Genomic DNA, 22594 nt, shown 5'->3' with positions numbered 1-22594 from the left:
ATCCCACAAACAGCAATTAAATAAACGACCAGATCGTCTTCTTCCAGCTATCAATTGAGGGATAAACATTGACTAGGTCACTGGCCTCCACTGTCCACTTAAATATTGCCCTGGGATCTCTTAAATTAACTCCCGAGAGGGCGATGGGGCCTCAGCTAAACAATTCAGTCAAAAGACAGGATGTTCCTTCAGACAGCGTTGAAGTGCTGGTTTAGATTATGTGCTTCTTTGGGGCGCAGACTGAACCTACAGCCTCCTGCCTGAGAGGCTAGAGTGCTACCCATTGAGCCACAGCTGACACATGGCCAGCTCAGAAAGGTTTTAGCTTTAAGTCTGGAGTTTGGACGCCTTCTGACCTGACCTCAGTTGGTTCAGCTTTTGATGTATTGGAAGAAAAAAAATTCTAAATCACAAAAATTTCTGGTAAGTCAAATCGGTTAAGAAAACGCAATTTCCCTGGAGTGAGTTCATAACTGGAGGGTATAAATTTAAGATAAGTGCCAAAAGCAGAAAATAAGAGGCTGGTAGGATTTATTTGATGAAGTGGTAGGAGACTAGAAACAATACTGAAAGCAGAATATGTAAGAGCTTTGAAAAGTGAAATGGATAAGAATGACAGAGTATTTTTTAAATGGTAATAGATTGGGAAATGTTGGCGTACAAAGGGACCTAAGTGTCCTAATACACCAGTCACTACTGGGAACAAGCATGAAAGTACAGCAAACAATCAAGAAAGCAAGTGTTCTGATGGCCTTCATTGCAAGAGGATTTGAGTATAGGAGCAAGAATATCTTATTGCAGCTGCAACGGCCTTGGTCAGATTACAGTCAGAGCAGTGTGCAGTTTTGGTCTCCTTATCAAAGAAAGGATACACTTTCCATTGAGAGCGTGCAGTGAAGGTACAAAAAACTAATTCCTGGGATGGCAGGATTGTTGTATGAGGAGAGATTGGGTCGACTGAGCCCTGTATTCACTGGAGTTTAGAAGAATGAGTGGGAGTGGGAGGGATCCCACTGAAATGTATAAAATTCAGACTGGATATAGGGATGAGGTTTCCCTTGGCTAGGGGTGTTGAGAACAAGGGTCACAGTCCCAGGTTACAGGGTAGGTCACTGAGGACTGAGATTAGGGAAAACTCTTTACTCAGAGTGATGAACTGCGGAATCCTCTACCACAGAAGGCTGTGGAGGTCAAGTCATGAAACATATTTAGGAGGGAAATGGATTTCTAGACTAAGTGTCAATGGTGTGAGGAAAAGGTGGAGGTACGGTGTGGAGATAGAGGATCAGCCATGATCATGTTGATTTGTGAGACAGGTTCAAAGGGCCTCCTCCTGCTCCTATTTTGTATGTTTATGTCTTTGTAGGGAAATGGTTCTAGGTAAATAGCTCTTTCAAAGAGTCAGGGCAGGAAAATTGGCAGAAAAGCCTCCTTCATTAACGTCAAATTCTTTAATTCTTGAATTAAAGTAATTAATGTTGCTCCTCACTGTAAATTGCTGTGGGGCTCTCTCCTTCAGGATCGAGGGATGGATCCAATCCCAGCATTTTAGCTGGAGGAACAGGGACTGTGACACCCCACAAAATCCAGCCGTTTGTATCTACATTGTCACTGTACCAACCCTCCTCATCCTGACTAGTATGCTGGCAATGCTCCATCCTAACAAGTAGATAATTCTCTATGCAAAAAACATACTGCAACCAAAGGAAATGTCTATTAATTTAGAGGAGAATGTTTCTAACAAAGGAATATGTAAATAGTTATTTGGCATACAAACATATAAAATAGAAACAAAAGTAGGCCATTCAGCCCCTTGAGCCTACTCTGGCATTCATAGAAAAGTAGAAAATAGGAGTAGGCCATTCAGCCCTTTGTGCTTGCTCTGCCATTTACTAAGATCATGACTCATCTGTTTGTGTTTCAAATTCCACATTCCCATCTCACCCATCTTCTCATTGGTTCAGTTTTCATTCTTTACTAACTGGCAATTTGCCATTTTTCTAATTTTTCAACTATTAACCAGCTATTGTGAATCACTATCCAGAAGTCGGAGACTTAAAATCACTGGCTAAGGATCTAGGGGGAGAGGAGGAGAATGTTTTTCACTCAGGCAGCTGTGGGATCTGCAATGCTCAGCCTGGGTGGAAGCTGATTCCTAAATAATTTTGAAAGGGAACTGGACGGAGACTAAGGATGATGAATTTATAGGGCTTTAGACAAAAAGCGAGGGTGTGGCATTACGCACAGGAACAATGACTAGAACGGTACACAGGACACCAGCGCAGTCCCACCTGTACATTGTATCTCTGGGAACCTTCACTCCATTGTTTTAATTTTATCTAGATGCCAATGGTTTGTTTGTAATTTCACTTGCCAGCAACATCTTGAGAATAAGAAGTTGAATGTGATGAGTCCACTATTATTTAAAGGACCCTTTCTCAATCTGTGCTAATTTTATTTTAGACTTACGTTGCACATCGTTTCATCCAATCTGTTTTATCCTTCATGTACCATCTGTCTGCATCTACACCAATTATCTAAACTGCAAGGCCCTTTGGTGGCACTCTGACCTAAATCAGAACAATGTGGGCACAAGCCCAGTTCCAGGACTTTACCATATAACTTTGGATGGAACTGTTCAGTACTGAGGAGGTGCCATATACGAGATACACTTTGTACATGAGGCATTAAGACCACCTGTCCAAATGAACGCCTTGGCAAAATTTAAAAGTCCAAGCGAGGACTTCACCTAGTACACCTCTCACTTGCACTTGGTTGAGCTAAATTTAACAGTCCCACGTTCCATTCTCTGGAATCTTGTAGTTGTCAACGCATTGGGGTGACTTTGAGCCCACACTCTCAGACTGTGAGAATGGCAGTGCACGGTCAAAATCCGGAAAGTGCGATTCACGCCAGTGAATTTCTAAGTTCCAATTTTGCAAGCACCTCACTGGTGGAAGGGCATGAAACGCACTGTGGGGCCTCAGGAAGCTCACTTTAATACATTAGCATGTCAGTAGTGAGCACTCTTCTCCCCTTAGCGAATATTCAGCAGGTGCTGGAGTGGCGTCACGCCATTTACAACAGGTTCACCTCGACGGGAACCTGTCGTGGGGGTTTCCATAGGGGCAAAAAGATGAGTATAGCCCCCAGGGTAGAGTGATATGGCCAAGCAGTGCCCCTGGCACAGGCTGGCACTGCCAGATTGGCACCATGCCCATGCCAACCTGTGCCAAGCCTCATGGCAAAGAGGGGGGGGTTCATTTAGATTTGTTTGTGGGCTGGGAGCAGACACAGGAGCAGGGGATGCCGACTCCAACTGTGGAGGTAGCAGGGGAAAAGGGCTGATGATTGGGGGAAAGGGCCGATGGTCGGTGGGGGAAGGGGCTGCAGGAGGTGGGGAAAGAGCCGATGATCAAGGGTCGGGAAGGAGCAGATGATCAGGAGGGGGTGGGGGAAAGAGTGCTGACTCCAATCAGAGGTGGGTGGGGAGCCCCTGAGACTTTTGTGATGGCCTGGGGGTTTGGCTGTGATTTATTCCTGTTATGAACAGGCCACCCTTTAAAAATGGTGCGCTGATCTCAGTGTATAAGAACATAAGAACATAAGAAACAGGAGCAGGAGTAGACCATCTAGCCCTTCGAGCCTGCCCCGCCGTTCAACAAGACCATGGTTGATCTGAAGTGGATCAGTTCCACTTTCCCGCTTTCTCCCCATAACTCTTAATTCCCTTATTGATCAGAAATCTATCTACCCATGACTTAAATATATTCAGTGAGGTAGCCTCTCAATCTGCATAACAGGTTTGAGGTTCTTGTTTCCAGTCTGGACGAGAACGAGGGAGGTGAGGCTGGTGAGCAAACTGCACACAGTACAGTGATGCAGACACAGGACATAGGCAAAGAGAAGGTGAAAAGGAACGTAGTAGTAATTGGGGATAGTGGGGTTAAGGGTATTGACACTGTCCTTTGTCACAATGACAAAGTGCACAGAAGGGTGTGTTGTCTGCCTGGTGCTCGGGTCTGGGATGTCGCATCTGGGCTGCAGAGGAACCTGGAGTGGGAGGGTGAGAATCCGGTCGTTGTGGTTCATGTGGGTGCCGACGACGTAGGCAAAATGCGACCTGAAGATCTGGGGAGGGAGAATGAAAAGCTGGGAATGGAATTAAAAAGTAGAACCGACAAGGTGGTTATCTCTGGGCTACTGCCTGAACCGAGTGCAGACGGGAGTAAGGTTGATAAGATTAAGGAAGTGAATGGGTGGCTCAGGAATTGGTGTGGGAGGAATGGGTTTGAATTTATGGGGCATTGGCATCAGTATTGGGGTAGGTGGGACCTGTTCGGGTGGGATGGGGTTGGTCTGAACCGTGCTGGGACCAGAGTCCTGGCGAATCGTGTAAATAGGACTGTAGACAGGGCTTTAAACTAATTGTGTGGGGGGAGGGTGCGAGGGGAGGTGACATTATGGGGTCTAAAGTTAAAGAGAGGGTACAGGTAAGGGAAGAGGCCGAGGATGTCCCAATAATAAAGGGAGTAGGAGGCGTGAGTATGGTTGGTGGCATTCTGGCGAATAGGGTCCAGGTGAAGGCTGGGATGAAGGCACTTTATCTGAATGCACGAAGCATTCGGAATAAAGTGGATGAGCTGGTGGCACAGATCCGCACAAATGGATATGATCTGTGGCCATTACAGAGACATGGCTGCAAGGTGACAGGGACTGGGAGCTGAATGTCCAAGGGTATCAAGTGTTTAGGAAGGATAGGCAGGAGGAAAAAGCGGGGGGCGTAGCTCTGCTGATTAAGGATAGCACCAGGGTGGTAGCAAGGGATGATATAGGAACCAAAGAGCAGAAAGTGGAATCGTTGTGGGTGGAGATTAGGAACAGCAAAGGGAGGAAGACGCTGGTGGGTGTCGTCTATAGGCCCCCAAATAATGATCTGGAGGTGGGGCGGGCTGTTAACGCGCAAATAAGTGCGGCGTGCAGGAATGGAACGGCAATAATTATGGGGGATTTCAATCTACATATTGATTGGTCGACCCATGTTGGACGCGGTGGGCTTGAGGAGGAGTTCTTGGAATGCTGCCGGGATAATTTCCTTGAACAGTGTGTGTTGGAGCCGACAAGGGAGCGAGCTATCTTGGATCTGGTGTTATGTAATGAGGCGGGTAGAATTGGGGACCTTGCGGTGAAGGATCCTCTTGGGGAGAGTGATCATTGTATGGTGGAGTTTCTGGTGCAGATGGAGGAGGAGAAAGTGGGTTCCCGGACACGCGTACTTTGTTTGAACAGAGGGGAGTACGGTAGGATGAGAGAAGAATTGGCGAATGTTGACTGGGGGAGCGTGTTGGAATGTAGGTCTGCTGAGGAGCAGTGGAGGATCTTTAAGGAGATCTTTCTTGGTGCTCAGCAGAAATTTATTCCGATGGTTAAAAAGGACCGTAGGAGGAGAGGTAATAAGCCGTGGATAACGAAGGAGGTGAAGGGAAGTGTTAAATTAAAAGCGGAGGCGTTTAGAGTAGCTAAGAGTAGTGGGCAAGAAGAGGATTGGGAGAGGTTTAAATGTCAACAAAGATTGACAAAGAAGTTGATAAAGAAGGGTAGGAGAAACTATGAAGCTGGGCTAGCGCTTAATATAAAAAAGGATAGCAAGAGTTTTTATAAATATATAAAAAGGAAGAGGCTGGCTAGGGTGAACGTTGGACCCTTAGAGGATGAGAGGGGGGACTTAGTGGTAGGGGATGGGGAAACGGCTGAGGTCTTGAATAACTTTTTTGTTTCGGTCTTCACGGAGGGGGACGTGAATAATTTGCCGGGTGTTAGCGATGGAAAGGTGGTAGGACTGGAGGGTCTCAATGACATTATTGTTACTAGAGAGGCGGTGCTCGGCAGACTGGAGGGACTGATTGTGGACAAGTCCCCAGGACCGGATGGAATGCACCCGAGGGTTCTGAAAGAAATGGCGGAGGTGATAGTGGATGCCTTGGTGGTTATTTTCCAAACGTCGCTGGATTCCGGGGAAGTGCCGGAAGATTGGAAAACGGCTAATGTTACGCCATTGTTTAAGAAGGATGGCAGGCAAAAGGCAGGGAATTATAGGCCGGTTAGTTTAACGTCTGTTGTAGGTAAAATGTTAGAATCCGTCATCAAGGAGGAAATAGCGAGGCATCTTGCGGGGAATTGCTTGATAGAGCAGACGCAGCACGGTTTCGTTAAGGGGAAGTCGTGTCTGACAAATTTATTGGAGTTCTATGAGGATGTGTCTAGGGTGGTGGATAGAGGAGAGCCGGTGGATGTGGTCTTTCTTGATTTTCAGAAGGCGTTTGACAAGGTACCTCACAAGAGGTTATTACAGAAGGTCAGGGGGCATGGAGTTGGGGGTAGGGTGTTAGCGTGGATAGAGGATTGGTTGTCAAATAGGAGGCAGAGAGTGGGGGTTAATGGGTGCTATTCGGATTGGCAGTTGGTGACTAGTGGAATGCCCCAGGGGTCGGTGCTTGGGCCTCAGCTACTTACATTTATATAGATGATCTGGAGGAGGGAACCGAGTGCAGGGTGTCGAAATTTGCTGATGACACCAAGACTGGTGGAACGGCAAATTGCGCGGAGGGTGTGGAGAGTCTGCAGAAGGATCTAGATAGGCTGGGCAAATGGGCCAGGAACTGGCAAATGGAATTTAATGTTGGCAAGTGCGAGGTGGTCCACTTTGGTAGGAATAATGGTAGGAAGGACTATTACTTACGTGGCGAAAAACTGCAGCAGGCGACGGTGCAGAGGGACCTCGGGGTCCTTGTGCATGAGTCGCAAAAACCCAGCCTGCAGGTGCAGCAGGTGGTCAGGAAGGCTAATGGGATGCTGGCCTTCATAGCGAGGGGGATTGAATATAAAAGTAGGGAGGTCTTGCTGCGGCTGTATAGGGCATTGATGAGGCCGCAGCTGGAGTACTGTGTGCAGTTTTGGTCGCCGCACTTACGCAAGGATATTTTGGCCTTGGAGGGAGTGCAGAGGAGGTTTACTAGGCTGATACCGGAGTTGAGGGGGTTGAGCTATGAGGAGAGGCTGAATAAACTAGGCTTGTACTCGTTAGAGTTTAGAAGAATGAGGGGAGATCTCATTGAGACATATAAGATGATGAATGGGATGGATAGGATAGAGGTGGAGAGACTCTTCCCGCTCAGAAAGGACAGTAGGACTAGGAGGCACAGCCTCAAGATAAAGGGGGAGCGGTTTAGAACGGAGTTGAGGAGGAACTTCTTCACTCAAAGGGTGGTGAATCTCTGGAATTCTCTGCCCGTTGAAGTGGTGGAGGCTGCCTTGCTAAATATTTTTAAGATGCGGGTTGATGGGTTTTTGATAAGCGAGGGGATTAAGGGTTATGGGGAGAGGGCAGGAATGTGGAACTGAGCCACGACAGATCAGCTATGATCTTATTGAAGGGCTCGAAGGGCTAGATGGCCTACTCCTGCTCCTATTTCTTATGTTCTTATGTTCTTATTTCAATGGGCAGAGAATTCCAGAGATTCACCACCCTTTGAGTGAAGAAGTTCATCCTCAACTCTGTTCTAAAGTGCCCCCCCTTATTTTGAGGCTGTGCCCTCTAGTTCTGCTTTCTTTTCTAAGCGGGAAGAATCTCTCTACCTCTACCCTATCTAGACCCTTCATTATCTTGTAAGTCTCTATAAGATCCACCTTCAGCCTTCTAAACTCTAACGAGTACAGGCCCAGTCTATTCAATCTCTCTTCATAAGCTTCATAAGCTAGCCTAGTGTAGCCGAGTTATGCTGGTGTGTTGAGGCCTCAGTTCCGTGCATGACCACGTGAGACATGCCCTCTTGACTTCTTTAGGCAGAGCGTTGTAAGACTTGGAAAGACAGTTGGCTGGAAACAACACTGTCGTTTTTGGTAATGTTCTGCCATGGTTTTTAAATGCATTCTTTAATGGGATGTGGGTGTCACAGGCAAGGCCGGCATTTGTTGAACATCTCTTATTGCCTTTGAACTGATTGAGGTGTTAGGCTATCACAGAGGGCAATTAAAAGCCAACCACTCTGTTGTGGTGGTGTCATATGCAGGCCAGACTAGCCAAGGATGGCAGATTTCCCACCTAAAGGGCATTAGAGAACAAGATGGGTTTTTATAACAATCTATGGTAGTTTAATGGTCAGTATTACTGAAACCAGCTTTCAATTCCAGATTTATTAATTGAATTTAAATTCCAACAGTTACCATGGTGTGATATGAATCCAGTAAGAAATCTTACAAACCAGGTTAAAGTCCAACTGGTTTAGTTGGTAACAAGAGTTACTAGCTTTCGGAGCGCTGCTCCTTCGTCAGGTAAGTGGGGGTTTTGTTCACAAACAGGGCGTATAAAGACACAAACTCAATTTACAAAATAATGGTCGGAATGCAAGTCTTAAAGGTACAGACAATGTGAGTGGAGAGAGGGTTAAGCACAGGTTAAAGAGATGTGTATTGTCTCCAGCCAGTACAGTTAGTGAGATTTTGCAAGCCCAGGCAAGATTCTTCAGTCTCTGCAACTGATAGCCAAGTACCGCACACATGAGGACGGCCTCAGTCAGGATCTTGGGTTCATGTCACACTATCTGTAACTCCCACGATTTGCCTGGGCTTACAAAATCTCACTAACTGTCCTGTCTGCAGACAATACACATCTCTTTAACCTGTGCTTAACCCTCTCTCCACTCACACTGTCTGTACCTTTAAGACTTGATTATCTGTAAAGACTTGCATTCCAACCATTATTTTGTAAATTGAGTTGTGTCTTTATATGCCCTATTCGTGAACGGAACTCCCACTTACCTAATGAAGAAGCAATGCTCCGAAAACTAGTAAGAACATAAGAAATAGGAGCAGGAGTAGGCATCTGGCCCCTCGAGCCTGCCCCGCCATTCAATAAGATCATGGCTGATCTGTCGTGTCTCAGTTCCACATTCTCGCCCTCTCCCCATAACCCTTAATCCCCTTGCCTATCAAAAACCCATCAACCCGCATCTTAAAAATATTTAGCGAGGCAGCCTCCACCACTTCAACGGGCAGAGAATTCCAGAGATTCACCACCCTTTGAGTGAAGAAGTTCCTCCTCAACTCCGTTCTAAACCGCCCCCCCTTTATCTTGAGACTGTGCCCTCTAGTCGTACTGTCCTTTCTGAACGGGAAGAGCCTCTCCACCTCTATCCTATCCATCCCATTCATCATCTTATACGTCTCAATGAGATATCCCCTCATTCTTCTAAACTCTAACGAGTACAAGCCTAGTTTATTCAGCCTCCCCTCATAGCTCAACCCCCTCAACTCCGGTATCAGCCTAGTAAACCTCCTCTGCACTTCCTCCAAGGCCAAAATATCCTTGCGAAAGTGCGGCGACCAAAACTGCACACAGTACTCCAGCTGCGGCCTCACCAGTGCCCTGTACAGCTGCAGCAAGACCTCCCTACTTTTATATTCAATCCCCCTCGCTATGAAGGCCAGCATCTCATTCGCCTTCCTGACCACCTGCTGCACCTGCAAGCTGGGTTTTTGCAACTCATGCACAAGGACCCCGAGGTCCCTCTGCACCGTCGCCTGCTGCAGTTTTTCGCCACGTAAGTAACAGTCCTTCCTACCATTATTCCTACCAAAGTGGACAACCTCACATTTGCCGACATTAAATTCCATTTACCAGTTCCTGGCCCATTCGCCCAGCCTATCTAGATCCTTCTACAGACTCTCCACACCCTCCGCACAATTTGCCGTTCCACCAATCTTGGTGTCGTCAGCAAATTTCGACACCATACACTCGGTTCCCTCCTCCAGATCATCTATATAAATGGTAAATAGCTGAGGCCCCAGCACCGACCCCTGGGGCACTCCACTAGTCACCAACCGCCAATCTGAATAGCACCCATTGACCCCCACTCTCTGCCTCCTAATTGACAGCCAGTCCTCTATCCACGCTAACACCCAACTCCATGCCCCCTGACCTTCTGTAATAACCTCTTGTGAGGCACCTTGTCAAACGCCTTCTGAAAATCAAGAAACACCACATCCACCGGCTCTCCTCTATCCACCACCCTAGACACATCCTCATAGAACTCCAATAAATTCGTCAGACACAACTTCCCCTTAATGAAACCGTGCTGCGTCTGCTCTATCAAACAATTCTCCTCAAGATGCCTCGCTATTTTCTCCTTGATCATGGATTCTAACATTTTACCTACAACAGACGTTAAACTAACCGGCCTATAATTCCCTGTCTTTTGCCTGCCACCCTTCTTAAACAACGGTGTAACATTAGCCGTTTTCCAATCTTCCGGCACTCCCCCGGAATCCAGCAACATTTGGAAAATAATCACCAAGGCATCCACTATCACCTCCGCCATTTCTTTCAGAACTTTCTTTCTTTAGTGGCTTTTGCTACCAAATAAACCTGTTGGACTTTAAACTGGTGGTGTGAGACTTCTTACTGTGTTTACCCCAGTCCAACGCCGGCATCTCCACATCATGATGTGAACCCTCAGACCATTAGCCTGGACATCTGGATTACTTGTCCATTGACATTCCCAAATGTCAATATCTTCCCCCATTAGATGTTCTCCTCGACAATTTAAATGTAAAATAATCTCACTTGGAATTCCGACATCCAACATCCTAAGTATAATAGGAGTGGCACGGTAGCACAGTCATTAGCAATGCTGCTTCACAGCTCCAGGGACCTGGGTTTGATTCCCAGCTCGGGTCACCGTCTGTGTGGAGTTTGCACATTCTCCTCGTGTCTGCGTGGGTTTTGTCTGGGTGCTCCGGTTTCCTCCCACAGTCCAAAGATGTGCGGGTTAGGTTGATTGGCCATGCTAAAGTTGCCCCTTAGTGTCCTATGATGCTTAGGTTAGAGGGACTAGCAGGTAAAATATGTAGGGATATGGGGGTAGGGCCTGGGTGAGATTGTGGTTGGTGCAGACTCAATGGGCCGAAGGGCCTCTTTCTGCGCAGTAAGGTTCTATGATCTATGATCTATAATTAAACATGTCAATCATAGAGTCCTACAGTGCAGAAAAGGCCCTTCAGCCCATCGGGTCTGCACCAACAATAACCACCAGTAAAGTCACGCTAATTCCATAGAATCACAGAATCCCTACAGTGTAGAAGGAGGTCTTTTGGCCCATTGAGGCTGCACCAACTCTCCAACAGAGCATCTTACCCCTTGCCCTTTCCCCGTAACCGCACCCCATATCCTTCAATATTATGATATTTCAAGTGCTTATCCGAATACTTTTCACAGATTGTATAGAAGTTGTTTATGTGGGACATGATCTTACTTTGCAAAAACCTTGCTACTTACTTACACTATGCAAAATATCTGGGCCCCCATAAATCTCACACTCCATTTGCGAAGCCCTCACCCAAAACCCCTTTCCACCTACGTTTCAACCTTGGGCTTAGCCTTCTTTTCCTTTCTTTTGAAAATCAACGTTCAGATGCCTGAATGTGGAATTCAATCTCACCCGATAGCTCAGCACTATCCTTAATGCATCATCCAGACCAGCCTCCCATCTCCACCTCGGCCGAGACCCACTTCCCACCTTCATCCAGACCTGCCTTCTGTTTCTACCTTGACCCAAACCTGCTTCCCATTTCCATTCGGCTCCCACGAGCGATTCCGTCAAGCTTGCTTCGGCCGGCAGTGAGAAATCTGCTAATGCATATATTTTTCAGAGTGATCTTTGTATACCTTTGGTCTTTTTGCAGACATTGCAGCCACTCTGAAGAAGCACTCGTAATAACTAGGTTGCTCACAGCTTCTAACGTTGAAACTCCACACACAGCAATAAGCCGCTGCAGAAATATGTCTTTTTAGGATATTTTCAGTTACCTTCACTTGCTGGGACGAATGATTAAATAGACTGTGCCACGAGGATTTGCAAACAGGCTATTTCTGGCTGCAGTGTAACATAAATCCTGACCCAAGCATAAAATTTCTGGGCAAACTAGTTATCAGTTAATCAGGATTCAATTGTCAGGCTTGCGTGGATCTGACTGTAAGAACCAGATTTTCTCCTTTGCTGGAATTGATGATGTTTGTGCTTGGAAAGCCATCCAAGTTGCACCTGGGCACAATCCTTTCTTACAGCAATTAAAATTCATGCTGCAGAGTGAATTAGCATATGGAGTGCAAACTTCAAAAAGATGTCTCAAAAAAATGCTTGCATTTATCATCGAAACATCTGAAAAAAAAATGCTTCAGTCAGTGAATTATTTGAGTGGATTGTAGTGGATACTCTGCATTGTTAGCAAACACATCAGCCAGGAAGTTTGAGAGGATTCCTGGGGAGGGGAAGCGGGCAGTGAGGGAGTGTGGGGCAAGGGACATTCCTTGCTTTTCTTTAAATTGTGTCCTAGAGTCTTGGATTGGCAGAAAAGCATTGTCTTTTCTTTCCTTTCTCTTTCCACTTGTTCACAGGAACAAATGGCCCAAATTTCCCTCAGGGTGACCACTTTCTTGAACCTCTGCAGTCCGTGTGATGAATGGTTTTGTTGGGTAGGACATTCCAGGATTTTGACCCAGCAACAATGGAGGAATGGCAATGTAGTTCCAAGTCAGGGTGGTGTGCGATTTGTCAGGGGAACTTGGAGGTGGCGGTGTTCCCATGCACTGCTATCCCTGACTTCCTTTTGACTTGAGTTGATTTGATTTGATTTAATATTGTCACATGTATTAGTATACAGTGAAAATATTGTTTCTTGCGCGCTATGCAGACAAGCATACCGTACACAGAGAAGGATGAGAGTGGACCAGGTGGGATTTTATAGCCACACTCATCCCAAAACCGTAAAATCCCGCCTGAGGTCAACAGATCTTCCCAGTGTCCACCCCTTGCCCGCTACAATTCCCGTGGTAGTTGAGGTGGTAAAATTACAGCCTACAAATCACAGAGTTTGAAGAAACATTTTTGTTGGTGCTGTGCATCTTGTTGATCGTATACATTAATGCCACTGTACACCAAAGATGCAGGGAACGAATGTTTAAGTTGGTAGACTGGGTGCCAGTCAAGCAGGTCTCTTTGTCCACAATGGTGTTACAGCTGCCCGCATTATAACAAATGGGACTTATGAAGGTCCATCACAACAAGAAATCTTAATATTCTCTCCGCAGATGTTGCCTGACTTGCTGAGTATTTCCAGAATTTTCTATTTTTATTTCAGATCTCCAGCTTCTATAGGATTTTGCTTCAGTGCTCCATCATATTACTGACTTTTATACTGCAAATGCTGGAAAGCTTTTGAGGAGTCAGCAAACTGGTTGCTTGGCACAAAATACTCAACCTCTGACCTGCTCTTTAGCCACAGTATTTATGTGTTTCATCAGGAGGGTTTGGTGACCAGATTGTTGATGCTGGAGGGTTCAGCAATGGTGATGCCATTGAATGTCAAGGAGATGGTGCAGCTGATGCTGGGTCTAGAACACCACCTTGAGGAACTGGTGCAGCATTGCCCAAGGCTAAGAGGGTTGTCTTCCAATAACCACAATGTCTTCCTTTGTCAGCAGGTTCCAGCCAGCAGATAGTTTTCCACCAATTCTTATTGATTTCAATTTTGCCTGGGCCTCCTTGATGCCAGACTTGGCCAAATGGCATTTTGATCACAATGGCAGTCACTCTTACTTCACCTCTTTTGTTCATGGTTGGACTAAAGCTGTAATTCTTGGATTCAAATGGCCCTGGCAGATCCCAAACTGAACACCAGGAAATTAGTAGGTTAAGAGCAGTTTGATAGTTGTGTCAATGACACAATCAATCACTTTGTTCATGGTTGAGAGAAGAAGGGGTGGCAAATTGATTGAATTTATCTAGCCTTTTTGTGGACAGAATATGCCCGGACAATATTCCATTTTGGCCAGGTAACGGTAGTGTAGTTGTACTGGAACTTCACACCATGCTGTTGTCTTGCTGTGGTGGTGAGGGTTATGAGCCCCAGAGATTCCGGGATTTATACCAGTGGGGTTTGGGTCCCTGGCAGATTTAACTATGCTGGTTTCAAGGGAGGGGTCAAACTAGCACAGCATCTGATCCTCCAGGCTGGGGGTTAGTCATGGGGCCAGCACATCCTTTTGGAGCAAGGGGCAACCGATATGAGGATCAGGTAAGATCTCTGAGCAACCCACAACTTCCCCCCCACCAACCCTTTGCCCCAGCCCTGAACTGCAGTTGTGTGCATCCCTGGTGCCCCGGTCCCTTGTGCATTGGACTACTCGAGAAATAATGCCTGCCTGAGCACTCACCTCCAATATACCCCCTCGGAGATGACAATGGCAGGTTCACGCTTATGCATGACCAACCTCCCACCCAGTGATTCTATTTGCACTTCCCGCTGGCTCAGAAAAGCAGCCAGCATAATTAAGAATCCCATGCCCCCAGACATTCTCTCTTCCACCTTCTTCCGTCAGGAAAAAGATACAAAATTCTGAGGTTACGTACCATTCAACTCAAGAACAGCTTCTTCCCTGCTGTTGTCAGGTTTTTGAATGGACTTACCTTGCATTAAGTTGATCTTTCTCTACACCCTAGCTATGACTGTAACACTACATTCTGCACCCTCTCCTTTCCTTCTCTATGAAGAGTATGCTTTGTCTGTATAGCGCACAAGAAACAATACTTTTCACTGCATGTTAATACAAGTGATAATAATAAATCAAATCAAATCAAATCAAAATGTTGTAAATGGTGCCAAGATGATGTCACACTGACACCAGCTGAATATTCGCTGTGGGCTCAACATCTGTCACAGGTGCTTGCTGATAATGTGCTGATGCATTCACATTAGGTTCCTGCGCTTCTGTGACACGTTCTGCATCACTCCACAGTGAAGTTAGCTCAAAATTGGTAAATGCGATCTTGCCCAAGATGCCTGAGTAGACGTGAACCCACAGCCCACTGACTCAGAGGCTAGAGAACGTTACCACTGAGCTGCACCTGACAGTCACATAAGATCACATCTGAATCAGTACTCTGTCTTGTCTTCAGATGCTAACTGTTCTTTTTAAATTTCAGATCAGCGGTATTGTTGAGTTTTGTTTTCTAATCTAATACAACATGCAATACTTTCTTAAAGAAAAAGGATCAATTTTAGTGCTGCTCTCTGGGGAAACACCAAATAAAAGTTCTAGCCTGCTGACTCATTTCATACGGTAGGGATGGTGCATCTGGTAAGGAAATGCCTCAACAGTAAACTGAGATTTACTGCAAAAATCCCGTACTCCACTGGTAAATGAATTAATTTTGGCAGATTTACATGTAATTAACTGTTAACTTAGTTAGGTGTTAAAGGATCATTGTTACCAATTAATTGTGATTGGATGTTAGTTCGCCCACATTCTGTTTATGCAGACAAAAATCTATTTTTGGAATGAGGAGGTTTCAAAGCAACATGTTTATGGATTAAACAGCACAGGAGGCCACTATTCGGCCCATCATGCATATGTTAGCTCTTTTTTCCTATTGTCTTGCTCTTTACCCATAGCCCTGCAAAGTTTTAGAATCATAGAATCCTACAGTGCAGAAACAGGCCCTTCAGCCCATCGAGTCTGCACCGACCACAATCCCACCCAGGCCCAATCCCCATATCCCTACACATTTACTTGCTAATCCCTCTAACCTATACATCCCAGGACACTACGGGGCAATTTTATCATGGCCAATCAACCTAACCTGCACATCTTTGGACTGTGGGAGGAAACCGGAGCACCCGGAGGAAACCCACGCAAACACGAGGAGAATGTGCAAACTCCACACAGACAGTGACCCGAGCCGGGATTTGAACCCAGGTCCCTGGAGCTGCGAAGCAGCAGTGCTAACCACTGTGCTACTGTGCCACCCATTTTCTGTATTAGGTATGCATCCAATTCCTTTGTTGAAAGTAACAACGAAGTCCATTTTAAGTTAAATCCATTTTTCACTACCATTTCACACAGATTAACAGGGAAAAAAATTAGTCATTCCTCCTGTAACTTGTAGGAAGAACAAAAGAAAAATGAAACTTCTTCTGAAATTTTAAAATAAAATAATGAGAGGCATAGGTCAGCTAGACAGTCAATATCTTATCCCAATGATAGAGCAGTCTAAAACTAGAGGGCATAGGTTTAAGGTGAGAGGGAGAGACACAAAAGGGACATGAGGGGCAATTTTTTCATACAGAAGGTGGTGAGTGTCTGGAATGAGCTGCCAAAGGTAGTCGTAGAGGTGGGTACAATTTTATCTTTTAAAAAGCATTTAGACAGTCACATGAATATGATGTGTGTAGAAAGACATGGGCCAAAAGTGGGCAACTGGAACTAACTTAGTGGTAAAAACTGGGTGGCATGGATAAGTTGGCCCAAAGGGCCTGTTTCCATGCTGTAAACCTCTAAGACTCTAAAAGGCTTGCCATCTGATCTCTCCTCACTCATCTCCAAACTCTCCTTTCATTTTCGATCTTTCTTATTTTCCTCCATTTTGTTGACACTATGATGTCCTATTCTTCTGGAACCTTCCTAGCTAGGGCCTTCAAAGTTCTATTATTATTGTGCTCCAGATATCCTGAATATCATACAAAAAATACTCTCTCCAAGGACATCAAAATCAGGCAGGTACTAGCTCTTCGAGTCTTCACTTCAAGATCATCAGGCTTTCATTTAAATACTTTTTCTAACTTGACTGTATATTGCAACAACAAGGTGACTCCGGGAAATCTTTTTCAAACTTGTTGGTGAGTCCAGAACAGAAAAGAGCATAAATGTAAATTCAGCAGTAACAATATTCTTATTGAATGGCGGGGCAGGCTCGAAGGGCTAGATGGCCTACTCCTGCTCCTATTTCCTATTTCTTAATAAATCAGATAAAGAATTTAGGAGGAATTTGACAGGGTGGTGAGAATGCAGAACTCATTGCCATTGAAATGAAGAGCAAAATTTATTATGGGATGGCTTGATGAATACGTTGAGAGGGATTTAGAGAAAAGGTCGGCATGGTGACACAGTGGTTAGCACTGCTGTCTCACAGCGCCAGGGACATGGATTCAATTCCAGCCTCGTGTCACTGTCTGTGCGGAGTTTGCACATTTTCTCCATGTCTGCTTGGGTTTCTTCTGGGTGCTCCAGTTTTGTCCCACAAATATGTGCGGGTTAGGTTGACTGGCCATGATAAATTACCCCTTAATATCAGGGGGATTCGGAGAGGAAGTATGTGGGTTATGGAGATAGAACAGGACCTGGGTGGGACTGTTGTCGGTGCAGGCTCGATGGGCCAAATGGCCTCCTTCTGCGCTGTAGATTCTACGAGGGTGGGAAGAAGTAATTATCATGAGAGGAGGCACTTGTGAAGTCTGACCACTACATTACCCAGTTGTGGGGAATATCTTGTTTCTGTGCTGTGGATTCAGTATAGTAAAGATAAAAGTTGGTCATTGGTTCAATCAGTGAACAATGTCTACCAACAGAACTCTTTTAGTTTTGGATGTCAGTCATTTTTTTGATCCAGATCATGGAGAACTAATTCCCAATGAAACCGATAAGACAGGAAAGCTCGAGAGTCACCGATACAGAAGAACAAAAAAAATGATCAAAGGAAACCACACTGGTACAGAGGGGAGTTAATCTTACAACAAGTGGAGCCACTGTCTGAAGTTTGGTACTAAAAAGGATTGATTTATAGATATACTCTCTCCTAGCCTCAACCTGAAACAAAAACAATGGCCCCACCATTCCAATTTCACACCTCTGCCATTCTGATCTTGAAGTCCCCAGATTCAATTGTTGAGATGATTGGTGAGGGACAGTTTTATATGCTTCCCCTGCCAGGATACTGACAGTACTGGACGTAACACTGCTTTCACACCCTTCTAGATTTTCCTCTCCGTTGATGTCAACAGATTAGGTAAATCAGGCATATGATCGGTTGTAGCTGTGATAGTGCTGTGCTGCATCCAAAGGGGCAATTCAGTCAGTGTTCCTAATCCATAGTCCAAAATGACATGGGGGGGCCAGGTACACACGTTATAAAAATATCTGGTGCGTCCAACTGGCTAGCGGCAATGTGTAAAACAAAAAGCTAAGTGTGTAAGTCACTCCCTGTCAGTACACAGCTTTTTCATTGGCAGGTCCTTTGCCTCCTCATGGTAACACATGGAAACTGGGTCCCTTGAAGACCCAGGCTAAAGCTTCAGAGAAACCTGCAGGTTTGTCCCCCAAACATGCAGTGTGCAGGAACTGGCATGGGGTCAGAGCCAGGCACTCATGAACCAGACTCCCAAATATGGGAGAATTGAAAGCGAAAACTATACAAGGCACTAGTTAGACCACACCTGGAATACTGTGAACAGTTTTGGTCCCCTTATCTAAAGAAAGATATATTGGCATTGAAGGAATCCAGAGAAGGTTCACTGGATTGTTTCGGGGTATGAAGGGATTTTCTTATGAGGGGAGGTTGAGTAGGCTGGGGCCGTACTCACTGGAGTTTAGAAGAATGAGAGGCGATCTTATTGAGATGTATAAGGTTCTCAGGAAGCTTGACAGGGTGGATGCTGAGAGGTGGTTTCCCCTTGTGGGAGAGTCGAGGACCATATTCTCAGAGTAAGGGGATCACGCATTTAAAACAGAGATGAGGAGGAATTTCTTCTCTCAGAGGGGAGTGAATCTGTGGAATTCTTTACCGCAGAGGGCTGTAGAGGCTGGATGGTTAAGTATGTTCAAGGCTGAGATAGACAGATTTTTAATCAGTAAGGGAATCAAGGGTTATGGGGGTAAGGCGGGAAAGTGGAGTTGAGAATGATTGTATCAGGTCAATCATGATATCACTGAATGGCAGAACAGACTCGGTTGGCCAAATGGTCTACTCCATGCCTATGTCTTACAGTCTTATAGAGTAAACCCTGACAAAAGAATCTGGAGTGGAGCCCTAAGGCAGACTGATGCTGCTATAAATAATTTGCAACTCAGGCAACTAAAGCAATAGCAAACAAAGTACTTTGCGCTCTCAATGTACTCCCCTACAGTGGCAAACTTGGACAACAAATAAGAAAAGGCTGAACAGTTTCCACCTTCTCTGTCTCAGACATATCCTCAGCACCTCTTTACAACACAAGATCACCAATTCAAAGATCCTGGGCAGTGCCAATTCCAGCAGCACATACCCACTGCTAAGCTAATGATGTCTGTGCTGGCTCGGTCACAGTTATCGATCAGATAGATGGCGGTCATATACACAAAGGTACAATGAACAGGCCACTGCATTGCGACTTCCTGGACATCCAAACCTCGACTACAAGGATACCCTTAATTGGGATATGAAAGCAGTCGACACTGAGAACTGGGATACAGTCACTCTTGGCCATGACCTCCAAAGACTGACTGTGTGGAAGAGGCGAACAGAAATGAAAGGCTCAGCTGGCTGAGAGGAGTCCAGAGGGAATAGAACATAGAAAATATAGCACTACAGCACAAACAGGCCCTTCGGCCCACAAGCTGCGCCGATCACATCCATATCTACCAAGCCATAGAACTATCTGTAACTCCCAATCCCATTAGATCCCACATACTCATCCAGAAGTCTTTTAAAAGACCCCAGCGAGTTCGCCTCTACCACCACCAATGGCAGCTGATTCCACTCACTCACCACCCTCTTGAGTGAAAAACTTACCCCTAACATCTCCTCTGTACTTGCTTCCCAGCACCTTAAACCTGTGTCCTCTCGTAGCGACCATTTCAGCCCTGGGAAATAGCCTCCGAGAATCCACCCTACCTATTCCTCTCAACATTTTATAAACCTCTATCAGGTCGCCTCTCAACCTTCGTCTCTCCAGGGAGAAGAGATCTAGCTCCCTCAACCTATCTTCATAAGGCATGCCTCCCAATCCAGGCAACATCCTTGTAAATCTCCTCTGCACCCTCTCAATAGCTTCCATGTCCTTCCTGTAGTGAGGCGACCAGAACTGTGCACAGTACTCCAAGCGGGGTCTGACAAGGGTCTTATAAAGTTGCAGAATTACCTCCCGACTCCTAAACTCAATCCCTCGATTAATGAAGGCCAGTACACCATACGCCTTCTTAACCACATCCTCCACCTGTGAGGCCGATTTAAGAGTCCTATGGACCCGGACCCCAAGATCCTTCTGCTCTTCAACACAGCTAAGACTCCTACCCTTGATATTGTACTCCTTCATCCCACTGGTCCTGCCAAAATGGACCACTACACATTTATCTGCGTTGATGTCCATCTGCCACTTCTCCGTCCAGTCTTGCATCCTATCTATGTCACGCTGCAACTTCTGACATCCCTCCAGACTATCCACAACACCACCAACCTTCGTATCGTCGGCGAACTTACTAACCCATCCCTCCACTTCCTCATCCAGGTCATTTATGAAAACGACAAACAGCAAGGGTCCTAGAACAGATCCCTGGGGCACTCCACTGGTGACCGACCTCCATGCAGAAAAAGACCCATCCACAACCACTCTCTGCTTCTACAGGCAAGCCAGTTCTGGATCCACAAGGCCAAAGCCCCATGGATACCATGCCCTCTCACCTTCTCAAGAAGTCTTGCATGGGGGACCTTATCAAACACCTTGCTGAAGTCCATGTAAACCACGTCCACCGCTCTTCCTTCGTCAATGTGTTCAGTCACATTTTCAAAGAACTCAACTAGGCTCGTAAGGCACGACCTGCCCTTGACAAAGCCGTGCTGACTATTTCTTATCATACTAAACTTCTCTAAATGCTTATAAATCTTGTCCCTCAGAATCCTCTCCATCAACTTACCAACCACTGAGGTCAGACTCACCGGTCGGTAATTTCCCAGGCTATCCCTGTTCCCTTTGTTGAAAATAGGAACCACATCCGCAATCCTCCAATCCTCCAGAACCTCTCCCGAATCCATCGACGACGCAAAGATCAGCGGCCAGTGAATTGCGTACCTTCTCCACCAAACATCTGCCTCTGCAGCAAAGGCAAGGCTCCTGTGTCACAAGGTCATGCTGACCACCACAGCATAAATCATTGTCTTATCAGATGGATGGCTATAAGAGGTCCTGCTTTGACATCACCTGGAGTGGTGAGCCGTTCTGACAATCATACCTTCAGTAAAAACCATGGAGAGAGTGAAGCATGTTTACCAGGACAATACTTTGATATCAAGAGTTGAGTTGTTGGAGAGATTAGCAAACCCAGGGTTGTATTCCTTGGAATTTAGAGGATTAAGGAATAGGCTGATCAAAGTTTTCAAGATATTATGAGGAGCAGATACAGCAATTGAAGAGGAATTATTTCTGCTGCATGAAGTGTCTTGGGCTCGGGGACTTAATCTAAAATTAAAGCCAGATCACTCAGGTGTGAAATTAGGAAACATTTCTACACACCAAGGGCAGCAGCGCCTCCTCCCCCACTTCCCGGGGCACGTTTTAAGGGTGGAGGTGGCCCGTCATTGGCTGGCAGTTGTTTCCCCTTATTAACACCCTTCACTGCTGGCAAACTCACAAGGAGTGGTTCACTGTCAATGGGACAGTAAAATCCTACTAGCAACATGAGCTAGAAATTTTCGTCCAAGGTGTGGGAGAAGTTTGAAACTCTCTTCCACTAATAGCAATAGATGATTGCGCGATCATTAATTTTTAACCTGAGGCTAACAAGATTTTTCTTAAGATGCTGAGGGACAAAGGTGAGTATATGGAGTTCAGTTGCCAAACAATCATGATCTTACTGAACAGTAGAGTGGACTGGAGTAGTTAAATGGTCCATTCCTATGTACCTGAACGGTGGGAGAAGCTGGTAGTATTGGTATAGAAATCTCAAGTCATAATATTGACACCAGGTGACAACAAAGTTGAAGTTGGGTGTGATGATCCCAGAATATAACAGTCAGACAACAAGCACATTCTAGCTCAGCTCTCAAGAGTGGCCACTTCAGCTGAGTACAGCAGAGCTGCTGACACTGATGGAATTGTATAAAAACAGGAGTCAGACTCCCCTGGTTTGGGTAAAGAATGAGAAAGAGGGCCCAATGCAAGAGAGAGAAAGACTTTTTTTAGATTTCAATGGCATCAAGGGACATGGGGAGAGAGCAGGAATATGGCATTGGGACAGTGGATCAGCCTCGATCATGTTGAATGGTGGAGCAGGTTTGAAGGGCTGAATGGCCTACTCCTGCTCCCAGTTTCTATGTACAAAAGATATAAAAACCACACATTTAAAACAGAAAAGATTTGGCTTTACGTAGCAACTTTTGGATGTCCTAATATGTAATTATTGCAATCTAGAGATTCGTGCTGTTTCTCACAGCTGTTATAATCAGATTGTTCACCTGTCAATGCCACAAACACGTCTAAATTATAAACCACAGTCAGAGCTAACAGATCGCATTCCCACAATAAAACAGGACAGAATCGAGGATGTCAAAACACCACAGAGGATCACACGTAATAAAAATGGAATTTGATTCATGTAGTCACTGTAAGCCAATGGCCCTGAGTATAGCAAACAGAAGAAGGAATGCTTCCTATATTTCAGCAGGGAAGCTGAATAACTCATGAATGACAAGGTCATGACTTGACTTATGAAGGAATCTCTTACAAATGGAAT

General features: G+C 45.6%; 1 protein-coding gene across 1 annotated transcript in view; it reads right to left on the bottom strand.

Moving 5' to 3' along the window:
• The window catches only part of LOC145341307 (MICOS complex subunit mic25-like), a 426042-nt gene that overhangs the window by 130765 nt on the left and 272683 nt on the right, over positions 1-22594 (bottom strand). The gene's annotated exons all lie outside the window — the stretch shown is intronic.

This window comes from Carcharhinus amblyrhynchos, chromosome 3 (genome assembly GCF_965287045.1).
Source record: "Carcharhinus amblyrhynchos chromosome 3, sCarAmb.v2.hapA, whole genome shotgun sequence".
Lineage (NCBI taxonomy): Eukaryota > Metazoa > Chordata > Chondrichthyes > Carcharhiniformes > Carcharhinidae > Carcharhinus > Carcharhinus amblyrhynchos.
The sequence above is the reverse complement of the archived record's forward strand: the minus strand, read 5'-3'. Positions and strand labels throughout refer to the sequence as shown.